Here is a 24,703-nt window from a genome sequence, read left to right as displayed (position 1 = left end):
ATTTCTTTAGTCTTTTTCTTTGTTTTCTAACTTTTTCTTGTTTTGTTGTAGTTTCTTTTGTTTGGCTCACCTTTCTTGAAGCTTGAAAGCGGAGATGAAGGAAGTTAAGGAGCATCCCGAGCTCCCTTAGTGAGATTGGATATATTACGTTGCCTTTTATTTCAAGCGGCATTTGGTGAGACCTTTCCTCTTTTTCTTTTTCTTTTTCTTTGAGTGCTTAGTTTAGGTTTAGTTTAGGAAGAGTTGAATGGTTCGAGGTTGATTGATTTTGGTTCTAAGGAACCTGAGATCGTTGATGTTGATATCAACGATCACTTGTATGTCGATTGGGATTTATTTGGATTACATGCCTCGAGTATGGACCTTCTTAATTTCTTCCTACCTTTTTTGTGTGCTTTTCATGTTTTTTCTATTTTTTTATTTTTTTTGTATGACAAGCATGATCATGACAAGTTGAAATATTTCTGATGTGGATTTGCTCATTCATTTGGATTTGTGGACTTGTGTACCTTCTTGATGACATGACTTTGAATGCTTACCTTCCTAGTTGATGAGGGATTACACGGTCTGAGAGTGCTTAGGGTTGAATTAGACACATTGTAAGCTAAGGTAGCCCGGTTTAGAACTCTTGAGGACGTTTGAACCCCTAGTTCACGGGAAAGTGGTAAGATGGTATTACTCTCCGTAGTGAATAGGATTCCCTAGGTTGGTATTTGCTTATTTCTTATCCCATGTGAGCGTCATTTGTTCAAGCCTTCATCACTCTTGTGAGCGGCATTTAGGATCCTTGACTATGCATATCTTAATCTTTGTGTTGGTATCTAGCTCCCAAAATCGTGACCATATAACCCTAGAGGAGGAAGAGGGCATTTCTTCTCAATTTTCTTTGTTTTCTTTATGTTTTGTTACAAATTTGGTTTTCATTTTACATTCACCCACTTGCCTACCATGTTAAGCCTTATTTCCCCTTTCTTGATTTTACCATATTACAAACCATTTAACCATATTACAAACCTAGCGGCCTATGTTCTACCAACCCTTGTAGTTAGTGAAGCATCGGCTTGTGAGGTTCGAGTTTGATAATGTTGATTTTGAGCAAAAAAAAAAAAAAAAAAAAAAAGGTTGTGTAATTTGGTTCAAATATGGTCTTGAAAGGGTATTCGTGAAAAGAGTATGCAAAAGGTTTGGCATGGAAGTTGAAACTCATGAAACAAAAAATTATATATATATATATATATATATATATATATATATATATATATATATATATATATATATATATATATATATATATATATATGTATGTATAATAAGTGAACTAAATAAAAAGGGATGAAGTAATGTTTTGTGATTTGTTTGAAAGGTTGTAAGTTTGAGACTTGGTTCAATTCTTAGGATGTTCTTGAGAGATGGCCACTCTTATGCTTCACTGAGGATTTGCCACCAAAATTTTTAAATTTATTCCCAACCTTGATCCCTAGCCATAACATTACAACCCTAGTTAAGACCCTTGGACTTTAGAGGGGTCGTGGTCAAAGAACGGTGGAGGGAGATAGATTTCAACCCTATGGAGAGAGTGTGCATAGTTGAGATGTCGGGATAACCTTATGATTCCACATAAAAATTTCTTTTTCCGGTTCCTCGAGGAATCATGAGGAGCTAACTTGGGGATGATTTGAAGCTAGTGGAGAGAACGCGGACCGTCTTGGTTGGGGCTAGGGCGGAGGATGAAATCATTAGTTCTCTACGCTTAGCTTAGGTTTGTCTCCTTCAACCATGAGCATCTTAGAACGTGTTCCCCCTCTTTGAGTTGAGAAAAGTAAGCATTCTTTGTTACATGTCCCTATGTTGGAGTCCATTTGGAGCATTTCCCATCGTGAAGCTTGATTGATTTTCTTAACCCTTGTCATATTATGCTTGTGTGTGTTGTCTTTTTGTTTTATTATTCCTTGCTTGAGGACAAGCAAAGGGCAAGTGTGGGGGATTTTTATGAGTGGAATTTGTGCCACTTTTCCATCCTTTTTCTCTAAGGATTCTCCCCTCATTTGCACTTGTTTGAGCCTTTTTAAGCATCTTTCCCTTAGTTTTGCCTTTCCCTTTCTTTTCGCGTGTTTCCTTTCCCTTTTTCTCTTTTTGTTGGTTTTTCTAGCGTTTCTTTGTCGTTTTGTAGGTTCTTGGCCTTTTTGGATGAACTTCAGAATGCATGACGTGCCGTGGAGAAGGAGCATGAAGCTTAAGAGAAGCTGAAGGAAGGAGGAATCAACTAGGTTTGGCCGAACCCCCTGAAGGTGTGGCCGAACTTACTTTGTGGTGCGGCCGAACCACCTTGGCAGTTTCAAGCTGGAAAATGACCGTTTTGGAGGAGTAACCGAACCTCAGAAGTTCGACCAGACCAAGATCAGGGGTGGTTCGACCGAACCTACCCAGGCTTCGGCCGAACCTACCCTGTGGTCCGGCCGAACCTTCCCACTGTTCGGTCGAACCATCTCTTTTATTCAGGTGCTTTGTACTGTTTATTTTAGGCGGTTATTTAGAACGTTTTTATGTAATGGTATTGGATTATCTCATCATCATAGATAATTAACCCTAATCTTAGAGAGAGGTAGTGTAGTATTGCTCAAGTTATCTCATTGTATGCAACTTTGGTTCAAGCTTTCCCTTCAATCAATCAATCAAGCAACTTTGCAAGTTTTCATCTTTCATTTATTGCCTCTTTAGTAATCTCTAATCCTTTCTCTTAGTTTTGTTTATTTACCTCCTAGTTGCTTATTTTTATTTATTTTTTGTGGATTAATCTATCTTGTGTTTACTCTTAGTTTTGCTATCATGTTTATTCCCCCTTTTCTAGGCTAATCTCTTAGCTAGGGGAAGGGGGTGTGAAATATGCATTGAATGATGGATGAATGATGATAGTTGGATTGATTACATGCCTTAAATTGATGAAAGACTTTATTTTTAATGGCTTGAGATTATTGTTGCACTTTATTTGATTGCCTTCTAGTTTAAATGCATGAAAATGATTTGAACTAGATTAAGATCACCTCTATTTTAATGATTGCATGAGAATGAGTTGTTAAGATGGAGTTTCATGTATTGTGCTTCTTTATTCTCTTGATTTGCTTGTGTCTAATAGGATGCATGAGAATGATCCTAATTAGCATAGACTTCTTTCATTGATTTGCCTAGACTATTGCATGAGAATGAATTGTTTAGGTAGAATCTTGTGTTCTTTGGCATGTTCATCATGATAACTATCATTGTTCCCCTCTTTCTAATCATGTTTGGCACCCCCGAACCCCTAGCGTTGTTCTCTCTTGATTTTAAATCATCTTTATCTTGTTTGTTTATAGTTCTAGTGTTTACAATAAAAAAAAAAAAACCAACAAAACAATCCCCTTTTCACTCTTGCATTTGTAATATTTGATGTTGAATTAGCGTGCTTCCCTAGTGGTTCAACCCTTTACTTGCCACTAACTAGTTTAGTGTAGGTTTAGGTATTATAAATGATTAATTTGGTTAGGGGGGTAGCATAACGACCTATCTAATCCCGATCACACATGATTCCAGAATGGAAATCAGAACGTGAAATCAGAATTTGCAAAGTTGGAACGGATGACAATGTAGCCGATCCACTTACTAAACCTTTGCCTCAAGTGAAGCACAACAAGCACGTTGAGGCAATGGGAATCAGGCATGAAGGAGACTGGCTTTGATTTCCTTGTTTAGTGTTTTAGTTAAATTTTGAACATTTAATGTAAGACACTAAGAAAAATCATTCAAGTTTTGAAGTAATATAAATTTCATGCAATATTTTATCACTTTGTTTGCTATTTAATTGTGGTTTAGGATTAAATAATGAGTCCATTCGATTCTTGGAATATTCAAAATAGGGTATCAAGACCAGTCTTGGTAAGGAAACACATATTAAGTGAACATTGAATATTATAATAAAAAATTATCCCAAATCAAGGTCATTTAAACAATGGACGATTAATGACCAATTGAGATTAGTGTGTAGTCTGATTTATAGCATCGTTTCTTATGCTACGAGGACATGATTGTCATAAATCATTTGCACAGGTATTGGTTTAGAACCATACTAGATCGACCTATGAGAATACTTTAAGAGATTAAAAATTGTCATAAGTATACTTCTCATTATGGCTATCTGAACCTATTTCCTCGACCATGAGTATTGTGAGTTCTCTTGTTTGAGTACTAGTCCGCTTTGATGTTGTCAAACGTCTGCCATAAAAGAGGATTATAACGGCAACACTCGGGCGGCTAGGTCCTCTCAGTAAGAGGAGCTACATTACAAGATTGGGAATGTCCCCCTACTAAAATAGGGAAGATGTTTTTGTTGTATACAAGGCCTCTCGTAGAGCGAGATTGTAAAAATGCATAGCCGTGCTCGGATGGATTTTAGATATCATTTGTTTATTGACAGTCGGACTCAGAATCAAGAAACACTTCTCGACGTAATAAGGATGATGAAATAATCTTACCTTATAGTTCATGAAGAGACATTAAGTGACATAGGAAAAAGGTTGTACACTAAATGCGCACTTGTCCGGAAGGACAAGTGGGAGATTAAAAGGAATGGTGTCCTTCGAACAAGTGTACTATTCCATTATTGGGTTCAGAATTATTAGAAAGCTAATATATTCAGTAAGGTCAAGTGATCGGAATGCCTGGGTGGAGGACACTTCCGATCAGTAATATTAATGAATAATTAATATTAAAGCTTAATCTTGACTGAACCCTTCGGGTCACACCCAAGCAACTAATGAACCAAAGCGACTAATTAATTATGAATTAATTAATAAGTCAACCGAATAATTAATATTTAGGCGTTGGGAATTCGAGCTTAGAGCGTCGAAATTAAACGTCGAAAGTCGAGTCGAAAAATAGTAAAAGACGAGACATGAAAATAATAATAAATCAACAAAGACTAAAATACCCCTAGCATCGGAATGCCCGGAGCAAATCGAGTTCTAGGGGCATATGACCTTTCATGGTGCCTAGCATGCGTTCCAAGCCGAGCCTAGGCTGGCTGGTACGTGCTAGCGCACCAATGCTAGCATCGCAAGGCTAGCCGCGCCAACCGCAGCAGCATGGCTGGGCCAATGCGTGCTGCCTAACAATGCTGGGCCAAGGCACAAGGCCAGCATCAGCTCTCAGCAGCAGCCCGCATCCTTGGTGCGTGGCTCGCTGGCTGAGAGCGTAATTATCCCGCACAAGCATGCTGGGCTTGCTGGCTGGCAGCACTAGCAGCCCGCACGCTTGTGCTGGGCTTGCTAGGCGAGGTAGCCACAGACAAGGCAGCCCACCTTGGGTGCCTTGATTCCCAAGGATGGGTGCCACGTGGCGCAAATTGAGAGGAGCTAGAAGGGGTGTGTTGGCCGATTTTTGGAGATGGAGTGGGGAGCAAGTTTGGTCCCCCCTCCTCCAAATGGTCCTCACCTAACCTCTCACATGAGCTTGCCACTTGTTGATTTATTACTAGTTTGATTATTAATTTTATTTTAGCTTTAAAATAAAATGGAAAAATCAAATTCTCCCACATTGATGGGAGAGCTTTTCACTCTCTTATTTTCCCTATAAATACCCAAGTTGGGGTATTGGGAAAATCACTTAAGTGAGAGTTGAAAAAGGCATCACCATTGTGAAAATCTTTAAACTCATTAATCACTCGGATTTTTTGGTTGGGCCTTGCTAACTCCAAGGCATTGGACCATTTTTGGTGGTCGAGTTGTGGGTGGACTATCGTTGGAGGCCGTTGCATTTTCGAGGCTTGCTTTCGAAGTAAGAGCCCGTTCCATTTGGGCGAAGCACGCTCCAAAGGTAATCATATTTTCTTAATTTTTTGATTAAGTTATTTATGCTTTATAGTTTTATTAATTGCGAGTGGTTCTTTGGGTCAAGGTTGTTTCCGCGGTAAGTTGGACTTACCAAACTCCAACACCCTCCGCGCGCAGCGAAGAAGATTGTGCTGGTCATGCCAGCGCAACTTCGTGACTTGCGCTGATAAACGCTAAAAAAAAACATACGTGTAATAGGAGTGGATTTCCCGTGAAACCGTTTTCGTTAGGGTCTCCTCTAAGGCGATTCAAACACAGAACGGTTTTCGCCAAAACCAAAGGAGCGGGTGAATGACACCCCTGTATTAGCTCTACTATGGACACCATGGAATAATCTCCGTATTCTTTGTCTGTCCTAAGTAAACAATTAACAACAAGACAATAACATAAAGCACGACTTTTAAAGCATTGTTTAGTCATGTTGTCACGAGGGGCGACAAAATGTTCAATTAATTGAACCAAGTTCACGCCTTCTTCAGTTCCAATGTTGGTCATATCATTGTCGGACAAACCAAAAAATCTTTGGAATATAGGTTTGGGATCCGACAAGGTAGGCGAATAAGTCACACGGACAGTATTTGTGGGGAAACCTAGCAAGGCCTCAAACTCACCGGGAAGAGGGACAATTTCGTCCCCTTTAAACAAGAAAAGATGGTGATTATAGTCCCAATGGTTGACTGCGGCATGAAGAAAATCAAAGTTAACAACTAGTTGCATATAATTCAATAGAGGGTCTAGGTGGTAAATTTTGAAAGCCAGTTTGTCCTTGATTGAAAGGGAAGTGACCCATTGCTTCAAATGTTGTTCAAAGGTTTTCACCACATTGTTAAAAAAAAAAGAGAGAGAGAGAATCAGAATTTAGAGTGTTTAATTCTTTTTAGTTTCTTATATTACTAAGCGAATGAATGCGAGATGATCAAAAGCCTACACGAAACCGCGTTTAAATTGAACCAAGAGGGGTAAATTTTCGGCAAATTCGGCTTAAAGGAGAGTTCACAAACATATGGCGCGCGCAACTCGTGAGTTGCGCGCGACATCCGCGCGCAACAAATTCACATGCGCGCGACAGCCGCGCGCAACTCACGCAGATGCGCACGTCTTCCCTGACGCGGCATGTGAGTTGGGTTTATTTCCGTATTTTGGCTCACATAATGACGGAATCTTCACGAAATCTTAAGACGAATCATACGCTTGCCTTCTAACACTTTGTGTCCCTTTTCTTGCCTACTTTCTTATTTTCCTTTTATTTTTTTTTTTATTTTTTTTCCTACTTTCTTATTTTCTTTTTATTTTCATACTTTATTTTTCTTTTTATTTTCTTACTTTCTTTTTATTTTCTTTTTTATTATTATTTCCTTTTTTTCTTTTTTTTTTCTCTTTTAACTTCTTTTTTGTTTTCTTTTCGCCTTCTTTTTTCGAGTTTAGTTATTTTTTCGAGGGGGGTAAGTCGGGAACCCTTTCACTCCTTCAAAATTTTTTTGCTAATAATAATAATAATATACACATGGAAACAAAATAAATAAAATAATAATGGCATATATACAAATGTGTCATATGTACAAAAAATGCAAAAAAAAAAATATTATATATATACATCGGTTTCCTAAAAAATAACAATATGTGTACAAGAGGAATCAGGGTGCTCGGCGACTACTAGACGGTTGCATATCCTGAAAAATCCGAAACGAAGATTAATACATGAAATGTAATAACTTCGTTGAAAAGAAAAGAAATAAAACTTACCGCGATCATCCGATGATCACGGCATGATAAAGTCACGAGGGCTCTCCGATAAGCAGCTCGGAAAGCACATAAAGTCCTCACCATGCCGTTCACGGTTTCCCACGGAACCTGTTCCAAAAATACAAGGGCAGTTAGTAAAAAATTGTATATGAAACAAAAAATAAATAGAAATGTTTAAGTACATATACACAAAAGACATACCGACTCAACCGTCTCAAGTACAAACGGTATCCCCTCGTCATCCTCTGCTGCTGGAAGGGTCTCACGAATTACCGATCCCACAGCATCAGTATACGTGATCTCCGCTATAGGAGCCACCAAACCACCTAGCTCGACCCGCTAAAATATATATATGACAAAAAACGATAAAGGGTCAAAGTTTCGAAAAATAAATAGAAACACGGAAAAAAGAGAGTTAGAGTACTAACCGGAACAAAAGCCGGAAAAGGAGTCAGCCTGGATGATATAAAAGCCGGATAGGAAACCTCTGGCAGCACCAGCTGCTCCTTTGGATAACCAAGGATCGCCTGAGCTCGATCCTCGGTAGACAGCAAGTCCGGACGTAGCATCCAGACCGGGGGATTGGCAGGAACCAAAGGCTCCTCGGACAAAAGCTGCCAGAGAACACGCTCGCCTAAAAACCAAGCGTCTGTCCTCTGGAACACCGAGAGTCCCGTATAGAGGGATCGGAAATGGCAACGAACCATTCCAGATCGGATAGCCCCAGGGACTCCGACGATCAAACTCCAAGGACAGAGATCGTTCTATAAAACACAACCACATGAAAATCGTCAGAAAATAAATAAAATCAAAGAATGCACATGTAGTTGGAATACTCAACGACGCACGAGTCGTCGAACGGATCCTCTGGCGAAAGTCGCCGGCAGAAGTGGCTCGTCTCTTCTTAATCGCGACCAATCGATGGCCGATAGGAAAACGAGCAGCCCCAAGCACCCTGGGGACTAAGAAAGGCAGGTACAAGTATTCCCAAGCCTGAAACCGAGAAAAAATAAGCTTAAAGGAAAAAGCGAAAGTAATAACCAAAAGAAGCTTAAAACACGTACCTCAAGGATACGACCATACCACGTAAGCGAGATCCGAGGCACCTCAGTAGATGTCGCGGAATCCATCACCCGGGTCGCCTTGCCCATAACTATAAGCATACGAGCATACGACACCTCCACCTAAATCAGGTCACTTACCTGCCCTAAATCACTGAGGCAAATAAGTAACCCAATGGCGAAACGCTCTCCCCGATCACTCAGGATGGTGACGGAAAGAACGTGGGCAATGTATATCCGAGCCAGCTGCTCAGGTGTACACTGCCGATCAAGCTCGTCAGCCGACAACTCGTCGGCAAGAACCGAGCACGGACAAGACTGCGCGTACACGTAAAGGGCCAACGCAAGATGGTCCCCCACAAGGTCGTGCAGTCTCTCGTCTGACCCCGTAACGAACTCTATACCTACGGGCTCACCTCCGAAAGGAACACCCATAATCATAGAGAAATCGAAAGGGGTAACCATCATTTCTCCCCATGGAAAGTGGAAAGTGTTGGTGGAATCCCACCAAAACTCCAGCAATCCACAGAGTAAAACTGACGATGCAAACTGACTCGATAAATCTCGAAGAGCAAAGCCAGCTGGGAGTCAATCCCGGAAAGTTCTACAATCTCCATTGCCACCTCGGGCAAACTCTCTAAACGGGCTCGCAGGTCACCAAAGCCGTATAAACGCATGCTAGGCTCGCTCTAAATAAAAGAATAAAAATAAAAAAAAATGGTTATGGTTTAAAAAGGAGAAACAAAGGAAGAGAGAAAGAAATAAAGGCGCAAAAAACTCACGATGTCGTGCCACCCTCTGATTGAAACGTGATGGCCTGGGTCCCACTTAAGAACCCTAGGGTCCCAGTTGGGAGGACCTCGCAAACCACATCCTCCTGGCGACGTCGATCGGCTGTGACGCGTCTCTCTCGAATCTCCTCTCTAGGATGGGTCACCCTCTTCCGAGGGCAAACCGCCTCGTCCGGACCACAGAGAATCTCCTCAACATCGACAAATGGAGGCAAGTTCATGCTATGATGGATAAAGTTTTTTTAATTAGTTTACTTGATTTCCTAAACTAAACTAATATACGTATTTTAGACCCATTTCGGCAGCATAACGGCTGCCGATAGGGCAAAACACGAAAATCGAATGCCACCCATACTTGGGGGCTATGATACCTGCAATTAAACTCAATAAATGGGGGCTTCTAACACCCACAAAAGCCATCCTATACCAATTTCAACTAAGTATTAAAGGGATTGTTTTTTCAAAAATATCAAAGAATCAACTAATTCTAGATGAATAACAATAACATAAACATGGTTATTGTCTACCAAACAATTTTGAAGTTTGAACATGGCAAGAGTAAGCTAAGAGTATGTTTCGCGCCATTTTTCAACAATTCAAAATTCACAAAAATGAATTCTGAAAGTAATATTGGTTCCATCACTATAATCTAATTCATAATCAGCAATTATAACCAAAATGAGCAAGAAAAAGCAATAAAATAAAGCAAAATTCGAAGAAAAAGAGCAAAAACGAACTTGAACAAGGAAATGCTCATACAAGGTTCAATACTTAACCATTTTTCATGAAATTTGTTGCAAAACACTCCTTAAACATAGAATGGAAACATAGAACAAAAAATTTCAAGAATAATGGACTGAATCGAAAACCACTAAATTCGAAATTTGGGGTTTAACGATTCAAAAATCATTCAGATTCAGCCGAAAAAGAACAAATTCTAGCAAAAAACTTACAATGGATGACGAAAAATATGAATTGAGGACGAAATTTGCTTCCTTTAGCTTCGAAAATCGCAAAAAACCGAGCTTCCTAGAGACAGAAAGGGTCAAAAATGGCGAAGGAAGGAGAAAGAAAGAGTGAAGTGAAAAATCGCGTTTGCGATTTTCACTTTACTAACATAAATTTCGCGCGCTACTAAATCAGTTGCGCATGACATACCAGCGCAACTCAGAACGATGCGCGCGCCTGGCCAGTGTGACCCTCTGAGTTGCACGCGAAAACTGGTCACTAAAATGACCAGAATCTTGATTTTGATCCGTTTGATCATTTTTAAAAAGTTTTTGCTCGTTATTAGACATGATGGCGCACAAATTATCAAAATCTTTTTAAATTGCTTTGCATATGTAGTTTGTTTTCTTCTTTGTTAGTTGTTTACATCATTCTTGCATGCACACTGTGCTTTGTGCCTTCCCTAAGCATACGTTTTGAACATTTTTCGTAAGAGTGCCTTAAGACGTTCCATGGTGGCGCTTTACGTAAAATCACCCATAGACAGGTTTGTTATTTTACTGTACCGAGGCATAAACAGATAGAAAATAACCTAAAACTCTGGCGAAATACTTGTGAACTTGTGCAACCTAGCCCCTCTTGTCCTAAACACTCACCCTTTTGATATTTTGTTACTACGGTGGAGGTTCCCCAACAAGAAGGAGTCCATAAGTGTTCTAAACAGAGATCTAGCAAAGAGAAGTGGTAAATTCCCGAGCACTTAGTTAAATCACATTTATTTTCTTATTTAAAACAATCTTAATTAATTAATTAGTGTTGTTTGATCACCTTTAAAATTATTAATTAATCAATTCCACATAGTATCTTGCGTTAAATAAAGAGTAGAATTGAATTAAATAATTGTTGGTTGATCACTTAAGCCAAGGCGAATATTGTTTATTTTCTTGTCCTTTTCTCGAATTTGATTAAATAAGAATAATGACATTACGATGTAATTCCTACGTGAATTAATGCTTGTAAACAAAATTAACTTAGTTTTAGGTATCGCGTTGCATATATTGTTTGGTGATGAAATTGTAAAAAAGGAAGAGCTAGTAGAGGCCGCACTAGGGCTAGGATAACGATTCCCCTCTAAAAGGAACGTTATTTTAGTACCCTCGCTCCCGAACTCATTTCTGGTTTATAGACCAATTTGAGCATGGATAAACTTATGATTCTTGCTAATTATTCCATGAAATCCACATGGAAGAAAGACATGAACGAGGTTTATGAGTTTCTCCCAAAACTCATTGGCGACTCCTACTTGTTTCTTAAAAAAAACGTAATGATAGAATCAATTCTAATTCAAGGTCCCCTAAACAGTCAGGAATTCAAATCCTACTACACCCTAACAAGTGTAAAGTCCTAGGCTTTTAAGTGGCCATGGGAATTTAAGGAGAGTACCCCTTACGATGGGATCACCCTCCTTACACCTAATGATTGCATGTTAGTCAGAAAGCGCACATGAATACGAGAAGAATAAAGTAGAGGCCTATTATTAAGGCAGGTTCAATCTCTTTTAGGTTGGATTTGTACTTTCATCCCCGAACTTCCAGTCTTGGTTCCAGGCCTATTGAAGTTAACGATCTCTTGGATCGTTAAGGGGTGTAACTGTAGGCGTCGTTCGAAGTGCGCCTACGTTAAAGCATGTGTGAGTATGCTTGGCACTCTTAGGAAGTGGGAATTGACGTATACGATTAGGGACAAGGAAAGTAGGGATCCTCCAACAAGTTTTTAAGAAACTTATAAACCGTTTACGGATCGTAAAAGGCAACCACGATAAAGGGACAATGAAAGGCAACAACGATTGACCCGTGAAGGTTACACCCCATTCATAATCCATGAGATTACTAACTCCATATGGTTCGGAACCACAAAAGGAGGATCGAGGATGATGGTACGAAGTGAGTCATGGAGTCACATTCGGCCGTATTGGCCTCTACTTGATTCTTATAGTGAAAAGTGATTCCTGCGATTTCAAAGGCATGCAAACAAAGATTCAATTTGCTTCAAACTATTATTATGCTAAATTGGTTGAATATTAATGCAACATATAATTCTAAAATATTTGTGATCACTTGATTAAACAATAAGATTAAATAGGAACCTAAACTGGATGTCCAAATTATCTTATTAGGCGTGATTTTCAATTACATATTCCCTTTAAACATGCAATATGGTGATCATAATAATAATAAAACAAACATTAATATTGGAAGCAATTTAACAATAAATTGTTATTCAAATTAAATATAAATTATAAACCTAATCATGATACTAGCAATAAGAATAAAAATAAGAGTAATTAAATTAATTAATTAATTACTCACATTCCGGCGTTCCTTTAAATTGCTACATCATGATAGTAACTTCAATAAAAAAAAATATAAACCAAATGAAAATTAAATTAAATAAATGTAGATTTGATTTGGTCCAAACCCTCAATTATTTATACCTTTCACGCCTTGATTTAAGGACGGAACCTCGGGTTAAGTATGGACTCCTTGGAATGCTTAAGGGAAGAATGGTGTAATTAGGAATATAGGTTTGAGGCTTAGAATATGAGAGAAAGAGAAGAGAATGATTTTTGGTGTAAAAGAGAGAAAGAGAGAAGGATTTGATGCCCCGGACTGCAGAAAGGGGAGCCCTATTTATAGGGAAAATGAGCAGAGGGAACACACGGAACCCTAAAAAGATAAAAAAAAAAAAAAAATAAATAAAAAAAAAAAAAAAAACCTAAAAAATAACACCGCCACACGGAAAAGAACACCGTGACACGGTGTCAGGCACCGTCAGACGGGGGAAAATCCTGTGACACGGGGTAAAAATAGAGTGACGCGGGAAATAATTAGGTTACGAAAAGTGAAAACACGTTTAGGGATTACGTGAAGAAAACACGGGAAGACATGTCGTGACACGGTGGAGTTTTTGCGTCCAGATTCTTAAGCGCGTGGGTAAGAAACGTGGAAAAGACACGGGAAAGCACCGTGACACGATGAAAAATCCCGTGTCACGGTACCATACCCCGTGCCATGTCATCATCTCCCGCGACGCGGGGAATTATCGCGTGAAAAGTACATGGAAATAAGCACGAGAATTCCCGTGTCATGGAACCAGGCACCGTGACACGTTGAGAATTCCCGTGTCACGGTACCAGGCCCCGTGCCACGTCACTTTGCCTCGTCACACGGTGGTTTTGTTGCCTGCGCGACGATTCCAGTTTTTTACGCGTTTTTATAATTGCGATAACTTTTGATCCGTAACTCGAAATAAGGCATATAATATATCATTGGAAATCTTATAAAGTCTAATTTCCAACCCAATTAGAATAAGGTAAAATTTATTTGTAGATTTTAAGATATGGTCGTTTTAGTGGAAGGGTGTCAGTTTTGGGCCGAGTTTAGTGTTTTGCTCGTATCTTTTCTGTTATAGCTCGGAATTAGGCTTATGACATATGGTTGGAAATCTTTTTTCAAGGCCTATCCAACCAAATAATAATTGGATCAAAATTATATAGCCATAAAATCATTTCAGCTTGGTTTTGTGATGTGGACACAAAAAGTGGATAACAAGTTATGGTTTAGGGAAATGACCTAGGAAATGGATTGGTTTATGAAATGTATTGGATAGAACATGGATTTAAGTACTCCAAATATTAAATAATCAACCCGGCCAATAATGGCGGTGAAAGGTGTTCATCATCGGGTTTGGTTTTGAGGAGACATTTTTAGGTGTCTACAGTAACCTTCACCCTGTGAACGATTTACAAGTTCCTAAACCTTGTTGGCAACTCTTTTGCTCTATCTTCCTTCCCTTTGGACGCCACCATGCTTAAGTGTATGATCACAGTGGGTTTCAAGTTTGGGGTAATTCGTGAAATATTTCCTACACACCGACATAATGGTTCACAAGCAGCAAAAGCGCCAACATACTGGCATCGCGAAAAAATCAGCAAATATCACGGTAGCAAAAGTTCAAGCGAGCTTTAAAGATCGACGGGCGTTAATCTTTGGTAATTTCCTTCGGAATATTATCGCAAAAACTGAGGATGACTTCGGGCGAAGCAATCTTCGATCATATTTCCTGGCTTACGGAAGATGGTCACAAGGTGACAGAAGATTGTTTCGGGCAAAGCAATCTTCAATCATATTCCCTGGCTTGCGGAAGATGGTCACAAGGCGGCAGAAGATCGTTTCGGGTGAAGCAATCTTCAATCATGTTCCCTTGCTTGCGGAAGATGGTCACAAGGCGGTAGAAGATCGTTTCGGGCAAAACAATCTTTGATAGTATTCTCTGGCTTGTAGAAGACTATCACGGCGGAAATTGAAGGCAGTTACGGGCGTAGCAGTCTTCAGGCGGTATTCCGTAGCTTGAGGAAGATTTTCAAACAAAAAAGAAGCTCTTTGTTCAGAGACGCGTGGACATAACAAAAAGCTCCATTGTTTAGAGACCTGTGAACATCAGCAACATCAAAATAGCAGGATGGCATTCCCTTGCTTGTGGAAGGTTGTCACAATAATAAATGCAGAAACAAATCGGTTACCTATAGAGACGTGTGCTCGACGGTGCAAGATACGCGTTTTTTAACTCTCTTATCTATTTTAACTAACTCTAGTTTGCAAGTATCGGCGTTACAAGAATGATTTAGGATTGCAGAACGTTCTAAATCATTCTCCGTCCCTATCGTGACTTTGACTTTTGTTGTTGAAACATAAGTTTCTCCCACCTCAGTCAAAGTGGGGGCTTCTGTAGACACCCAAATGTGTCTCCTTAAAACCAAACCCAGTGATGAATACCTTTCGCGTCATTTGATTATCAAACGAGGTGAAAGAGTGAAAATTCTAGTGATGAGGATGTTTTTATTAAAATATTTCTCTTTCTGTTTTCTAAAAATATTTCTTTTCTTACTCCTATTTTATGAAAAATAGCCAGTCCAATTTGGTTTGGTCCATAATAAAGGTCCAATAATAGTGTAGTTGGATTGGGATTGAAAAGAGCTTTCCAATAATATATAATAGGCCCAATTTCGATGACTTATGAGGAAGTTATGGATTAAATTAGATTAGGCCCAATGATTTTCAAAGGTGGCCCGATGATCTAGAGGAGGGCCTATTATTTTAAAGAATGTTTTATTTAGAATAAAAATATTAAATCTGATTTCCAAAACTGCTCAGACGCATAATTACTTGCAACCGGTGTTGAAGGTAATTACGCGTGGAAAAGCGCGTTGACTTTTGCACCAGCGTGAGACGACGGAGTTGTCGCCAGGCACTGACCTTTGTCGCCTGGTGTTGGCCTACATCGTCTGGCGATGAGCTCGTCGTTTGGTGCTGGCTCCTGTCGTTTGCGACGGGAGGAGTTTTATTTCGAATATGATTTTCTTTGATCCCGTGCTATTTTTCTTATAAATAGGGGTCTTATCTCCCTGTTTTCAAATCATCAACACCTAGAATTCTCTAATTCTCTTTCTCTCTAAAATCTAGAAGCTTTCTCTCTCTCTTTTATTTTTCTAAACCTTCCCTCTCTCAAAATTCCTCATACATTAGTTATAGAAACACCTAGCGAAGTTCGAAGTTGCCTTCGTCCTAGACGTAAAAGGTTTGATATTTCCGAGGGTTTGGTCCCAAATCCCTATTTCAATTATTTAATTTAATTTAATTGTTTTGATTTATATTTTCCTTGAAGTTACTAACGTGTGTATTTTGTAATTAGAAAGAGGTACGATGCATCGAAGTAAATACTTTAATTGTTTCATTGATCTTTTGGTATAGAAATCATGCTTAGATTATTTTATTGATTCCTAGTATCATGTTAGGATGTTTTTATTGCTTCCTATTATCATGTTTATGGTTAATATTTTCTAATATCAAGTATGATTAAAATAATGCTTCCTAGTTCTTTCCTAATATCATGTTAGTATCATGTTAGGGCTAAAGCTTTGATCTTTGATTGTTTAGTGACATGCTAGGGTTTGTTATTAATCATGTTAGTATCGTGCCTAGGATCTTGCTATTATTATTATACTTTAACATGATTATTATGCTTATGATGATTATTATTATGTTGCTTGATTCTTCAGCGCGTTAATACTAGAAAATATTTTTTTTCTAGCCTTAATAGCTACTTGTTTCAAACACTTAGCGAATCGAGGATCGTTTCGACATCCTTAACATTTCTGAAAGATTATCTACTCCTTGAGAACTTTGCAGAATAAGTCTCGGATTTATTTCCTTGACTACTTTGATCCTCGTTTATTCTAGACTCGATCAAAGTGGGGGATAATTGTAAACATCTACTTTTGGCATCCTGTCCCGACAGGAAGTGCGATGACGATAAATAAAACCATCTTCGTGTTGGATCGAAGTGAAGAATGCTTATGGATGACTGGTTAAATCACAAAGACACAAAACGACTAGCCTAACCCAAAAACAAATACGAACAAGGTCCAATTAACTAAACCCGATCATAATTAGGCTTAAGCCCGTGCTTAAGACCCAATAATGATGGATTTAGAGGCGCCTAGGTTAAATTTAATGATGCCGCAAAAAAAGTCGTGCACATCTCAATGAGTTGCGCTGGTTTGGCTCCCGTAACACCTAGCGCAACTGCTAGTGATGCACTTGCGAAAGGTTCAAATTTCATAAAAATATAAAATCGAATCTTACCATAATGTCGCGCGCAAGACATCCAGTTGCGCTTCCTATAGATGCGCAAATAAATTACTTGCACTGGGATGCTGCGCGCAACCCAACCAGATGCGCGCAACACCTGCTGCAACAGAACGATTAAAACCCTAATTGCATCCATTCCCTATAAATAGGGGCTTAATACGAGGCTTAAACACACGGAAATTCTAGCCGAAACTCGTGTGAACTTGTGCTACCAAACCCTCTTGTCCTAAACATTGACCCCTCTTAATCTTTGTTACTACGGTGGAGGTTACGGAACAAGAAGGAGTCCATAAGTGTTCTAAACGGAGATATAGTAAAGAGAAATGGTAAATTCCCGAGCACTTAGATAAATCACATCTACTTTTCTTGTTTAAAAGAACCTTCATCAATAAAATAGTGTTGTTTGACCACTTTAAAAGGATATTTTATTAATCGATTCCGCATAGTATGTAGCGTTAAATAAGATTAGAATTGAATAAATAATTAATTGATTGATCACTTAAGCCAAGGCGAATCTTGTTCACTTTTGCTCCTTTCACGAATTTGAATTAAATAAAGAATAACGACTTTGCAATGTAATTCATACGTGATTAATGCTTGTAAATAAAATTAACTTAGTTTTAGGTATCGCATTGCATACATTGTTTGGTGATGAAATGGTGAAAAAGAAAGAGCTAGTAGAGGCCGCACTAGGGCTAGAATAGCGATTCACCTAAAGGGAACGTTATTTTAGTACCCTCGCTCCCGAACTCATTTCTGGTTTATGTAGACCAATTTGGGCATGGGTAAACTTACGATTTGTGTTAATTATCCCATGAACTCCACATGGGAGAAAAGCATGAACGAGGTTTATGAGTTTTCCCAAAACTCATTGGCGACTCCTACTTGTTTCTTACAAAAAAGCGTAATGATAGAATCAATTCTAATTCCAAGTCCCTCAAACAGTCAAGAATTCAAATCCTAATACACCCTAACAAGTGTAAAGTCCTAGGCTTTTAAAGGGCCATGGGCATTTAAGGAAGGATCCCCTATGATGGAAACACCCTCCTTACAATATGTTATCTTCATTATACTACAATATAGGATAACAATGCAAGCTAAATAGTTATTTATGCACTTTGATGCTAATAAACTACTACATACAATGACCAAAACACAACTCGTTAATGATAGCAACACACAAGCATTGTTGTAGCTTAGGCTATGTGGGACTTGAACCCACACCATGTACATTATTGTACATTGCTCTACCCTTTGAGCTAATAGCCTACATATATATGGACAATCCTTCTATCCGTCCCTTGGTTGCTTAAACCAAATATTGAAATAAAATAACATCTTGTTGATAATAACATAAATACGAAGAATGACCATGATTTTGTGACACCCTTAAAACAAACAAAGTATCTTAGTCATAGACAACATTAATTAATGCCAAACTGTCTAGGGTGATAGTAGACCACATTCTTTAAAGTAAAAGTATTAACTTGATAACTCTAGCTGTCATGTACAAACCTAAACCCAATAGAAGTTCAATTTCTTACAACAAAGGGAGTATATAGACCTCACCCTTTTATTTGCATAGTTGTCATTTAATATGCATCGTGACCCTTAAATAACTAAACAACCTTATTCATACACAAATAACTCTTTTTGGAATCATAGTCGCTCTATTATAACTAAAGATTAAATAAATTCTTTGATATAAAAGAGTTGCTACATCTCACAAAATTAGGAACATAATAACATATAGTGATCCTTTTATTCACATATTGTGACTTAAATACACTAAACTCACTTTTTGAAAATAATAGCCCTTTTTAAAATCATAATTACTATATTTATCTAGAGTGATTCTTTGAATAAAAAGAGACACTATAAATCTATAATCAATATTTGCATATTCTACTTTGCACTTCCTTGATGTTAAGCAATAGAGAGTAGCAACAAACAAGCAAGCTTGCCTAATCTTATCATACACCACCACTCCCCAAATTAAATAACACCACACTCACCTCCCTCCATATGACCAATCCACCACACAACAGCAGCAACAAAATTTTTAAACTCCATCTCACAAGCAAGTCCCAATTGCAGCCACCAACGATTTCATCGACGACAACTACCACAATACTCGCACAAAAGCATAAACATTCCACAGGGCTGCTAGTAGCAGCCCACACATGTCACCCCACCAACATTGTCGCACCAACTAGGCCTCACAAACCACCACACCCTCACCTCACTTGCCCAAGACATAATCTCCTTAAACACTAGCAGAATGAGTCAACAAATAATCAGTTTATAGAATCAAATTTTAGTTCTGATCATTACCAATAGTCTCATTCAGTGATTCAAGCTATCAACATATTCCATAAACGGTACAAAAAGCAAGAAGTATATAGTCTATTCTAAATAGTGGTCACAACTAGCTACTAAGCTCTGCATAATCAACGATCACCAAACTACATTCTCCAAATAAGCATACAGAGTAAAATACGAAATCAGACCATAAATAAATCAATTAAATACCTAATTATAAAACACAAACAGTGAAATTGAAATTAATCATGAATTTTAAAAACTGTAACCCTAATTCGTATATACTACGTTTAAGTGAAGCAAAAAAAAAAAAAAAAAAAAAAAAAAAAAAACCTAATTCGTAGATACTAGGTGTAATTGAAGTTAAAATGCTAGAAGAAACCTTCAAAAACTAAATAACACCAGAATAAAACACGAATCAAATTAACTGAAACCCTAGATCTTCACAAAATTTTCAATACATAACAAAATTCAAACAAAAAAATCATGCAAATAGCTTCAATTGAAGAAAATCAACGAATAATCAACATTAAAAGTATTAGAAATCAACTTGAAGAAATAATCGTACCAGAACTTAGTTGATAATGTGATTTGCGTCTAAAGAATGAAGGCCTTTTCTCCTCGTAAACGCTCCACCACCTACTATTCCTGCCATTAAATTAGAAATTGAGCAAACTTGAAGTTGTAAGCTTTGTAGCTATGAAGAGAGAGAATTTGAACCTTGAAGAGAGAGAAAATGTAGGAAACAAAAAGAGGGGAAACAAAGGAAAAAGGTAATAAAAACAAAGTAGAAAATTAAATAGTATGAATTGGTAGCCTACACCCTACGCACGTGAGAGGAAGCTGGTCCGCAAATTCTTGGCTGCATTCTAGTGCAGCCAAGCTAGCTGCAACAACATTAAATGTGAACATGTAATACGTTAAAATGAACATACGTTTTTTTTCTTCCTTATATCTTAATTCTCTTTCTTCTTCTTCCTTAGCTCTATTATTTTTCCCTCTCTTCAGTTATCTTCTCAATTTAAAATTTTCTCTCTCCTCTTTACCTCACTTCCCTTCAATCTTTAAAGTTTTCTTCTTCGTTTATATAAATTTTTGAGTTAGTAATTCGTGTTTTGATGGGTATACTCCATTATTTCTAAATCTATGAGATTCAGATTCAATCAATTGGTTTTATCAAAGAGGAAAGAAAAAAATGGAGGAGAGAGATAATTGAAAGTCAAAGAAAACAATGGAGGTTAGATTTTATCAATTTGTAATTGTATTTTGTATGATTTTGTTGATCATGCATGATGATTTATTGAAATTATTATGAATTTGTGATGAATATCAATTAAATTGCTTAATTGTTAATGAATATCAATTGTATTGCTTAATTTGTAGTCATTTCTCTCTCCTCTCTCTCTCTTTTTCCTTTTGATTTTTTTTCTTTTGATTTCTAATCATGTTACAATCAATAATTATTTTCTCTATGATTAATCAAGATTAGATTTAAGGTGCATATTCAATTTTTTAGAGTTTAAATAATTATAATCAATCTTGAATATAATTTCTGTAAAAAAAATGAACACGTAGGAATTTAAAAATGAACAACTTTTACAAAATGAGCATTTAGTACACCAAAAATGAATATTAAATACATAAAAAATGAACATATTTCAACAATTTATTTTATCTTTACTTTTCATTAATAATTATATACAATGAATTTGAACATTTATGAAAATCATGTTCATTTTTAATATCCTAATTGTTCATAACTTTTTGTTACATGTTCAATTTATAAGTGTTCAATTTTTAATACTAAATGTTTATTTTTTAAAGTGTTCATATATGACAGTTCATTTCTAATATACTAAATGCTCATTTTTTTGACATGTTCACTTTTTATTACTTAATGTTCAATTTTTATTACTGATTTATTTATTTATTTATTTTAACTGTACATATTTCTAACTAAATGTTCATTTTTAAGGTCGTGGTATAGCAAATTTATGATTATAACATGTTCATTTTCTTATAACATGTTCACTTTTTACTTTTTAGTATTAAATGTTCATTTTTTTTCATGGTCATATTTTTTAACTAAATGTTCATTTTATAGAGCGTTGTATTGATTTGGGCGGATCGCGGACATGTTGTCTAGGTTATTTGATTTGGGTCACGTGTTTTGGGCCTCTCTTTGTTGTAGCTTTTGATTTGGGTCACATGTTTTGGGCCTCCCTTTGTTGTAGTTATCTTAGCTGCAAATTTATGATTATAATATGTTCATTTTCTTATAACATGTTCAATTTTTACTTTTTAGTATTAAATGTTCATTTTTTTTCATGGTCATGTTTTTTAACTAAATGTTTTATAGAGCGTGGTATTGATTTGGGCGGATCGCGGACATGTTGTCTAGGTTATTTGATTTGGGTCGCATATTTTGGACCTCCCCTTGTTGTACCTATCTTAGCTGCATTAGGATGCAGCTAAGATCTATTGTAGTTGGTCCACGTAAATCCTTTTAAATTACGCCACATCACGTCACCCAATCAACCATATTACTTCATATGGATATATAAGGTTAAGGAGATTCAAACACTCAACCACTTATGAAAAAGTTGGTTGTCTAACCATCTTAGCCCATCATCAAACATATTATAAATATGAAAAAGAAATGTATATAAGAGTAAACCACATGATTCAATTATTAGAACAAAAAAAAAAAAACACATTTAATATGTCGGTTTTATATTTCAAAATCCTTTATAAGATCTCAATTGCATGATAACAAAAGTAGCAACTTGGGGCATCGCCCGGATTACTCACTAATTTTACTTATCAAACACATCGAATAATAGATATTGAACTGCTATTCGTCGCTCCCATTTTACATACTAACGCTCCCATTTTGACTTGAATGGACAAATATGCCCTTTATGCAATTCGTGTTATAAAAAGGACTTTGTTCCCCATATGGACACATTTTATGAAACGGTCCCCTCAAATTACGACGTTACTATCCCGAGTCCACTAAATCGGTCCCCTCGACCTTAAAACCAAATCGGTCCCCACGACCACCTTAATTCCTTTTTTTTTAAAAAAAAAAATTTAATCATAAAATTTTCCGACGGGTCTTGGGTCATGGACGACGAGTGGAACATTCGTACGCCGGAGAATGTGTCAAAACATGCTATAAGTTTTTTTTTTTTTTCTGGAAAGAGGACATCCGCCTAAAAAATCTGAATGTCCCATGGTAGATCTGCCTAAAATTTCCGGATCTACCATGGAACATCCGGAAATTTCAAGAGGAAGTAGGGATCGGCCTGAAACTTCCGGATGTTCTATGGTGGATCCGAAAATTTTAGGCGGATCCACCATGGGATATCCGGAAGTTTCATGCGGATGTCCCTTTTCCAGGTTTTTTTTTTAATGTTAATTAAGTTATTTTTTTTTTCTTAAATGTTAATTAAGTTATTTTTTTTTCGTGGTCTTGTGATTGTTGTTGTGATTAAGTATTTGATAATTAATGTAATTATTATTTTTTTGTATTAATATGATTATAAGTAATATGATTATTTTTTGTAACATTATTATTATTATTGTTGTTGTTGTTGTTGTTGTTGTTGTTGTTGTTGTTGTTGTTGTTGTTGTTGTTATTATTGTTATTGTTGTTGTTATTCTTATTATTAATTAGTAGAAATATAATTTTGTAAATATTATTATTATTATTATTATTATTATTATTATTATTATTATTATTATTATATTAATTAGTAATTAATGTTAGGGGTATTATTGTTTTGTATTTATTGTTATAATTGTTTATTACTATTAATAATATTATTATTATTAATATTATTATTATTATTATTATTAATATTATTATTATTATTATTATTGTTATTGTTATTGTTTTGTATTTGTAGTTATTATTGTTAATTATTATTATTATTATTATTATTATTATTATTATTATTATTATTATTATTATTATTATTATTATTATTATTATTATTATTATTATTATTATTGTTATTGTTATTATTAGTAATTTTTAATTATTGTTAGAGTATTTTTGTTTTGTAATTGTTTTTATTATTGTTGTTGTTGGTGGTGGTGGTGATTAGTGTTGTTGCTATTATGATTGTTGTTAGTAGTATTAGTTATTAATGTTAATAATATTAATAGTTGTAATATTGTTTCATAAATATTATTATTAATATTATAAAAAATAACACGATGACATAAACCATGTTTTGTTTAATTTGTATAGGATATGGAATCTAAAGACGGCGGTGACAGTGTTAATTATAGTGAGAATTTTGTCACGGATACGTTATTTCCAACATTTGACGATGCAGTTACATGGGCTGATGGTGTTTCCATAAATTTGGGATTTATTTTGGTGAAATCGTCTTATAACAAAACCAGAGATGGTCGGTCGTATCGGTATTTGCGATGTGATCGGTCACGAAGGAGCAAGCCGAGAGATTTGGAGAACGCGATACTGAAGGACACAAAAACCAAAGCTAATGGTTGTCCATTCTACATCAAGATATATTATGAAGTCAGCACCGACAGTTGGAAGATCATTGCGAAAAATGATCACACCGGGACACATAACTACCCAATGATTGTGTACCAAGATGGTCACCGTAAAGTGAGCGAATTGAGTCCGGGTGCAAAACAGGTTGTGCGTGACATGACAAAGTCCAAGGTTGCACCCCGTAACATCATGTCAACGATTGCAGAGCAATTTCCTGATGATCATCCAAACATCCGGCACATTTACAATTGCCGGAATGACTTTAGGATGGAGATGTCCGAAGGAAGAGGAGTTGTTCAGCAATTTCTTCATCTGGCGAGAGAGAGTAAGTACATTTACTGGGTCATAACCGATGATCTTGACGTTTTGCAGCATGCATTTATGGTGCACCCGATCATGGTCAACATACTCCGCACATACCCACATGTCATAGGTATGGATTCTACTTACAAGACCAATCAATATAACATGCCTTTCTTTGAGGTAGTAGGTGTAACACCGACAAACCAGAATTTTCTAGTTGGATATGTTTTCATGCGCGACGAGTGCACGGTTAGATATCGGTGGGTGTTGTAGAGATTAAGGGAGTTGATTGGGTTTGATAAAGAGCCATCTGTATTTATTTCAGACCGTGATCTTGGGCTATTGTAGACACCTAAAAATGTCTCCCCAAAACCAAACCCGATGATGAACAACCTTTCACCGCCACTATTGATCGGGTTCAGTATTTAATCCC

Source organism: Chenopodium album, chromosome 5, assembly GCF_948465745.1.
Source record: "Chenopodium album chromosome 5, dcCheAlbu1.1, whole genome shotgun sequence".
Taxonomy (NCBI): domain Eukaryota; kingdom Viridiplantae; phylum Streptophyta; class Magnoliopsida; order Caryophyllales; family Amaranthaceae; genus Chenopodium; species Chenopodium album.
This window is presented reverse-complemented; position numbering follows the sequence as displayed.